We start from the raw sequence: 8,109 nt of genomic DNA, 5'->3' as shown, positions 1-8,109 counted from the left end.
TGCCCCACGGTGCACCGCATCTATGGCGGCGCAAGACTATTTTTCTGTCATGCAATTGAACAGGTGCATCTCTGGAAATATGCAAATATCGGCCAGTTCTTGTAAATCTACCACTAGATCTCCAGAGTTTTCCCTTGCATTCAATTTCTCACTTAGCCCTATCACTGTGTACTTAGAAATCCTTTGTTATATGCATCCACAACGTACCATTGTAGTTCTTTAATCCATTCAATTTACTTTATAATCTTACATGGGTGGATATCATAGCTGCGACATATCAGAAAATGTAACTCGGTGCCTGGAAATTGTATCTGGATGACGCTAGGGTACTGCCTTACACGGTACAGCAGAACTGCATCGTGTGGATCATGGAGGACCAGAGAGATGCATTATGGGAGCTGGACTTGAAAATGGATCATCTTTGAGTATCCCTTTTCTCCATATCCTTCTGTGTGGATACTTACCTTATGCCAGTAAAATGGCTTTCCGAGTTAACACTTTTGACTGTGGTGTCGACTGCATGGTGTTATTCTGAACCCCTGCATGGCCATCTCCGCCTTCTATGATCGATCAACTGAATTTCATTAAATTGGTTAATGTAAACACCCGCATTAATAATGTTTAGAAATATGAAAAATTATTCTAAAGGATAAGCTTTTAATTATAGGTTAGTGCTGCATTTCGTGTACTTCACTGTGGCAGCCTTCTCAGATTCTTTTTTACGAGCATGTTAACAAGAGAAGAATCGGAGCAGAAAATGTGCCCTGGGAAGTTACATTTCACAATAGGTATGCAAGTGACAGTAGAATGGGGTTTCATCTTTAGTGGATTGTTGCCTGTTTTTGGGAACTATTTTAGCACTTTTAAATAGTACTAACTCAGTCACCCAACTTAAAAAAACAAGCCAAGAATCACATTGACATTTCGGCGCTGGGAATAATTAGAGAAAATGATTCACAAATGAAAAAGCTTAATTGACTTGTGAACCACACCAGCAGAATAGACACTTAAAAGTGTACCGTTTAGAAACGTCAGCAATGCGATACACCCACCCTGCCCCAGAGGAAGCAAACAAAGCAATTACAGGGCTGAGCGCAACCCCTTAGACCAATTTTCCTGGATTTTGAAGGCTCATTAAACACTCCTGAATGCTGATTCAAGTACCGGTCAGGGCACCGACTCGTGTATATAAAGAAGACGCCGAGCCCACGAGCCCCACATCACCGAAGCATACACCCTCCGCCATCTTCTTGACGCAGATTGTGCCACTCAGTGCTAACAGGAACCATGTCGGCTAAGGGCGGAGGATGTAGCCAGAAGACCCAGGTCCAGGACGCTTGTTCTCAAGACCGTAAGTACCTTACATCCTGTAGAGTCATCAGAGACATAGCGTGGGGGGTGGAGGGGTGTTTAGGGCGTTACACCCCCTAATAAATGTATTTTCCAATAAATTGTTGGGTACAGGTGATTTCAGTTAGGTGTGATGAGGTGTCTGTTGGAATTCACCAGGAATGTTTTTACATACATTGAGGCAAAAACACACACACAAGCACACACTCTCCTTTCTTTTCTCAAAAATGTTGGTTATTTCATCATTTGCACCTCTACCAATCCGCATTCCTCTTTCTTTCCACTGCTCCTCAAGTTCCTCTCATGCACCCTGCCTGCTTCATAATGTGCTTTAACTGTATACGCCAGGGTGATTGTTGGAAAATCTGAAGGTCACCCCTACCCCCATCTTATTGGCCAAGCAATGCCCCCGAGAATCATACGCACTTCAAGAGAGGCTTGGAGGAGAGTTCACCAAAATTCTGCTTCAGCTTTCAAGGCTATGCGCTACTCTCTTGCTAAATCACGAAAGACAATACCGCCAGAAAGCAACAAGAAACTCTTTCCCTTGGTGAAGTTTCTAAGGCAGAGGTGGAGAAGTCTGAGATAAACTAAGAAATTATGGCAGGGGTGGGCAATGGTCAGTATAATGTCAAGTGACTTATATGTCTTAAAAAGGAAAGTTTAGGCTTGGCAAAAGGTTTTATTTTGCCAGGTCGAATCGGCAGTTTGAAACTGCACACAGGCTGAAATGGCAGGGCTGAGGCATGTTTTACAAGGCTACTTAAGTGGATAGCACAATCAGTGATGCAGGCCCCCCAGTAGCATTTGATTTCTGGTCCCTGGGTACTTAACTTCCCACTGGGGAAAGCCTAGCTATGTGTACGGGTCCCCAGGAATATCTGCTCCAAAACTCATGGGTGAATCCATGTTAAAATGTAACGTGACACAGCACAAGCAGTTGTGTTGCCTTTTCTTTACTAAGCCATGCAAGGCGGCACTAATTGTTCCTTGCGTGGCTTTGTAAATATTACTGAAGCCTTTGGGTTGTTGTGGCATCGCCTTGCACAATGCAAGGACAACACAAAGGCTTCATATATCTGGGCCATAGTGTCTGTTCCTCTGTAAATCTGGCCACCTCAGGGCTGATCTCAAATGGCGCCACACCCTCATCTATTGTATCAACCTAAGAAGAGTATTGGGGCAGCATCCGCCAATCATATCAGTTTGTCTTTAGACACTCAACTTTGCCCTTCTCCACTGCCATGAACGTGCACAATGTTTTGATGCATTCTAACCGTTTAACGTGTTATTGATTTGAATGTGCTTTGCTTGTTTGCGCTGTCAGAACACTTTGTTTAGTTAGCTCAACACGAAAACTACTCTACATTTACTGTCTTCTGGGAATTTACATGCTGTATGGTGAATTGTTTTTTGCAGAGTGTCTTAATTTATTAGGTGGTTGGCCTACTTAGCATCAGCAGTCTTTGGGCCATATTATCAAGACAGGCGATAACATTATTGCCGCATTAGCTGCAAGAAACTGCTGCTAAAGCGGCGATAAGGGGCTTGATAATATGCCCTTGTGAATTCCCATAGAAGCCCAGGCTCACACCAGAACCTGGGCTTCTATGGGAATTCACAAGGGCTCATTATCAAGCCCATTATCACCACTTTAGCGACAGTTTCCTGCCCACAAAGCAGCAATAATTTTAACACTGTTCTTGATAATATGCCCCTAAATATTTAAGGGAGGATTGAGGACTGAACCTTTTTTTAAATGTTGGTTGGACAGAGAGGGAGGAAGTTAACACAACTGGCTGTGCTTGTGTGAGATGGTACCATAAGATTGGTGAACAGGCGAGGACTTGAAGATGCATCTTGATTGTTGTGTGCTTCCATGAAGAACTGAATACCGTAGCACAAAAGCCAGCCTAAATTTCTGTGTATGACTCAGTTGACCTCAGTCTACAAGCCCAATAAAACAATGTGTGGAACAGGGGCAAACTTACTTTTACTAATATACAGCTTGCCTTCCTTTTAGCATGCAAAACCGTGGACCCATGTCAAGGCCAGCAGTCTGCAGGAAAGGGCCAAGGTAAGAGAATTTGCCCTAACTATGTATGTTTGTGGTACTTAGCCGAAAGACAGCATAGCAGTGTACAGGGTCAAAGGTAAAGATACAGTCAAACAATTATTGACAGTGTAGCAGAATTTTGAAAGGGGAAGCTGACTTTTACTGAGTTGTGATGTAGTGTTCTTTAAAGAGGTGTGCCTTCAGCTCTTTTCTATACTGGTGTAGGTTTTGTAGGTCCTGTCAGTAGTTCACAGCACCTCCAATACATGAAACCACGTGCAGGTGGCTGACCAGCAAGATCCCCCAACTGCCTGGTTTTGAGAGAGGGGAAATGTCATTTTATGCCCAGAAAAGTGTCCAAGAGCGACTTGCTTACCCTCAAAACAACTTGTTATAACTTAGGCAGCCATAATAGCAATTGTAGCATAATAGCTCTAATCTATATTGTGAGATATTAAAGCTAAATAAAAAACCTGGCAAATCAGAGTTGCAGCAAATGTCAAAATAAGTTAAAGGAAAATGAAACAGACCAAAAGTGCAATTGTAATGTGTTTAGATAATGGCTTTTCTTAAATATCATTTCTCATTTTCCTATGCTGTTTAAAGCACTTTCCTACCTGCAAAGGTTTGTTATTTTCTTAACCGTAGAAGGATCTGAAATCCAAACGATATATCACAAACAAATAAAATAGTGCCTTATATGCCAAGAGGATGATGGTATATGATCGGTCAAGTGTGGAGTTGCCAATTTACAAAGGATTATTTGACAAACACTCAGCCCATACCAGTAAATTTAGATGACAACAAATTGTGGTGTGGGCTCTGAAAACTATCTTCACTTAATTATAATCAAGAATGCGTTTATTGAGGTCGGATTGCTGCTTAAATTGTAAGCATCATAATAAAAGCAGGAGTCCTAAATATTATAACAAAAAGAGCACAAAATGACCACTCAACTACTAACTTATAAAATATACCTAACATCAGCGAGTGTACGTGTGAAAATAGAAGGTCAATGCATGTGTGATATCTTCGAAGGTTATGTCATGTTTTGGGTTCTGCCTAATGCTTCTGTAGTAGTGAAAGGGTCCAGCATTGCCACCTTCAAGGGAGCAAAGCTGATGTGAGTTGATGTGCTATGGCTCAAAGTTTGCTTCACCTCTCTGTACTGCCTTTGCAGATGCTTGCATGCCTGACCCATGCCAGGGAGCTCAGACTCAACAGTCTCAACAGACTCAACAGCAATCAGGTGGCAGCAAAAAATACTGAGAGCCTGCCGGCGTGCAGCCGACCATGCGCATGTGCCATCAGACACTTGTAAAGGAGACATTGAAGACATACAGAAATCCCAACTGCTGCTTTCTCCATCTCAAAAATATCATGTTACCTTTAACTGGAATATCTGAAATTACCTCTGGCCAAGAATGATGGTGTTAATGATATATTAAATTAATGTAGACTAGAGAATTTGTGGTCTTGTTCTTTATTTCTACAATGTTGGCATTTGTTGTTGAATAGGTATTCTCTTGGAATTTATATTGTGATCAATTATGTTTCAAAAACTCTGGTTTGTTCTCAGCCTGAGTCAGCTTTCATAGTCCTCTGTACCACTGCATGCATCATCACACCTTGCCTTCTATAGCAGAGACTAGGTATGTGGAAAATGACATGAAGGTGATTGTACTACTGAACAGCCACCACCCGAATATCATGTTATAAGAATATCGAGGACAGAATATTGGAGTTAAACAGTATTGGAAGGTAAGTGCATGCAGGGAAGTATAGATTTACCATTCCTAAATCCAAATCTACATACCTCGAAGATACATGTACCTCCCAGGTACATATATGTGAGTTATGTGTAGAAAATCTAGACTTATTTGCCTCTCAATACATTTATTTTGATGTATTTCCTTGATATTGTGTTCTGTGGTCGATATTCAGGGTGCACACCCCAGAAGGAGAGCTCTGTGTAGCCAAATATAATTCAGCAACTACTAAATCCTATTAGTCTTGAAAAGCAAAGAAATCTAATACTGGCGCTTTTTTGCCACATTCAGCTTGAAAGAGTTATTTTTACTTGCAACACATCTGCAAATCATACACTCATTGGGTGGATTGACCTTGGGGAACATCTGTTGTTCTCTGTCTCATCCCAGCATGCATATGTTCTTTCACGTTTGTTTTTTTCCACCTCATCCTCTCACACTAGAGTTTTATTTAAAAAAGCCTTAAGTGTAACCTTCAACTTTAGTTCACTTAGTCCAAAGTGATTAGTCAATTCTGGTTCAGTACAACCCCCACACATTTCTGATCAACTCATACTAAGGACAGAACAAATCCAATTGTCTTCCCAATCTCACCAAGAGAAACTCGCAGACCAAACACTAAGTATTTACCAAATGTAACCAGAGGAACATTGCAATCAACTCCAAACCTTGACTTCTACTTAATCCCCATCATGTCAATCACTGCAAGATCTTCATAGAAGAAAACAGCACATCTATAATCCAGTCATGCTTCTTATCAGAGATACCTAGCTCAATTGATTAATAACCACCACATACTAAAGGCCCGCCCTGTACCTATGCCTTATATGCTGTGTAAAAATGTTGCACAATTTAGTGTACCGTTTACTGTCCACCTTGCAAGTGAACACCACCACCATCAACTCCCACTGTGTTATGGTAGCAAGGGTTTGTAGCAAGAGTATGGACTACAACTCTTATGGAGATCCTACGTGTCTGTGAATTATACTAACTCATGTTGAGCACTTAAATATCCAGAACCTGGACATAAATTCACCCTAAAGCTAAACTTGTATCTGAGGACTTGAATAGAGGTTGCTTGACCACATATACCTGATAACATTTTGCTTACTCCAGCACTTCACTTACCGTGCTGTAACCCTCGCCCAACAGCGCCCTCCCCCAACCTGGTGCTCAGACCTTTTTGGGCTACTTCGAGTTGTTTGTGCTTATTCCTCCATAACTTATTGTCCACATGATGTATCCATGTCAAGTTTGCATCCTTTTTTCCAACATCCTGGCAATTCTAAAGATACCCAGGGTTTGGGGAATAAAAGTGTCTGTTTTTCCCCTACAAATGGCCTCAAAGAATAGTGTGTTGTGCTAAAGTCACCATCTTCCCAGTTTTCAGGAACATGCACAGCTAATTTTTTTTTAAAAACGAACTATTTACCATAGTTTTGGCATTTTTCAAAGTGGTAGCCCATTTTTCCAATTTTCGGTGCTTTCCACACACTTCTAGTTTGTGGTCAGTGTATAACCAATAGGTGATCATGGAAAGCTACATATTTCATAAACAAGGGGTCCTATTTGTAGATTCCACAAAGCTTTACCAAAGAAACTGCTGGTCAAAATGAAAAAAATATTAAAAATGAGTTGGAAAAAAACAGCCATTTGTTCCAAAGTTTTCATCTGTAACCTTTTGTCACAATCCTAATTTACAAAAGCAATGTACCATTACTTTTCTAGATCCTTTTGGTTGCAGGGCTATATAGGGTTCTTAGGTTCTCCAAGAACCGAGATACCCAGAGCCAACAACTGAGCTGCACCATACAATGGTTTTTCACTGTGTACTAGTATAGACCAATTCCTATGGTGAAATATGAGTGAGTGAATGAGTATTAAGGAAACCTAGGTATTTCTGAATGGGCACAAGATATGGAGTTTAGGAGCAACGGTTATTTGTGCATCTATGAATTTGTGGGTACACTTAGAAGCATATGATTTAGAGGATATTTTATAAGGTCTTCTTTCAAACACACTGGCTTACATTTGGAAGGCAAAATTGCAGTGAAATCCAATTGGTAATAACAAACATTCTATTATTCTATACTCCCACATCTATTCTGATAAAAATTGTACCTCACGTGTGTGGGTAGGCCTAGTGCCTGCAAAGGGAAACTGCCTAAAACACAACATGGACACAACACTTATTTCAACTGACATAAGACCCTTTTTCAGCAAGTGGGTAGCTGTGGATTATTGGCCAAAACCTAGCTGGAACCTGGGGAAACCTAGTGAACATGTACATTTTATTAATCTAGACACCTAGGGGAATCCAGGATGGGTGACCTGCATGGCGCTCACCAGGTAGTTGTACCCAAAATCCATTGCAGAATGCACATTTTTATTAAGAAACACATTTACCTCACATTTCTATGACAGAAAGTTCTCGAATCTGTGGGGAGCCCAAACTTCCTTCCCTCCTTCATGTCCCTAAGTCTCCCGCTAAACATGGTTTCTCACCTGTGTGGGAATCCCTAGTACATGCAATAAGAATTGGTCTAAAACATGGATACATCACTTTTTCTACTCAAACCTGACCCTTTTTTTGCAAAGTGAGTAGCTGTGGATTTTGGAATCTAACTCTGGCGGCACAAAGGGAAAGCTACAAACCTGCACATTTGTAACAAGTAGACACCTGGGGAAATCCATGGTGGGTTAGTTGTGTGGCTCTCACTAGGTTGCTGCAGAAACCCGTGCAAACCTCAAACTTGACTAAAAAAAGACATTTTTCTCACATTTCTATGATGGAAAGATCAGGAATCTGCGGGGAGCCAAAAACGTCCTACTACCCAGTATTCCTCTAAAGCTCCCCTAGAAAATGTTACCTCACTTGTGTATGTAGGTTTCGTGACTGCCACAGGAAACAACACAAAACGCATTACGGACACC

At 41.2% G+C, this 8,109-nt stretch overlaps 1 long non-coding RNA gene across 1 annotated transcript; it reads left to right on the top strand.

The window, feature by feature from the left end:
* The first annotated feature begins 1,118 nt into the window (after nt 1-1,118).
* Nucleotides 1,119-4,873, top strand: LOC147711265 (uncharacterized). Its single transcript, XR_015295902.1, has 3 exons — nt 1,119-1,351; nt 3,374-3,427; nt 4,587-4,873. It is a non-coding gene; the product is annotated as an uncharacterized LOC147711265 (long non-coding RNA).
* Nucleotides 4,874-8,109: the final 3,236 nt, after the last annotated feature.

The sequence above is a fragment of the Lissotriton vulgaris genome, chromosome 5, assembly GCF_964263255.1.
Source record: "Lissotriton vulgaris chromosome 5, aLisVul1.2, whole genome shotgun sequence".
NCBI lineage: Eukaryota > Metazoa > Chordata > Amphibia > Caudata > Salamandridae > Lissotriton > Lissotriton vulgaris.
This window is presented reverse-complemented; position numbering and strand designations above follow the sequence as displayed.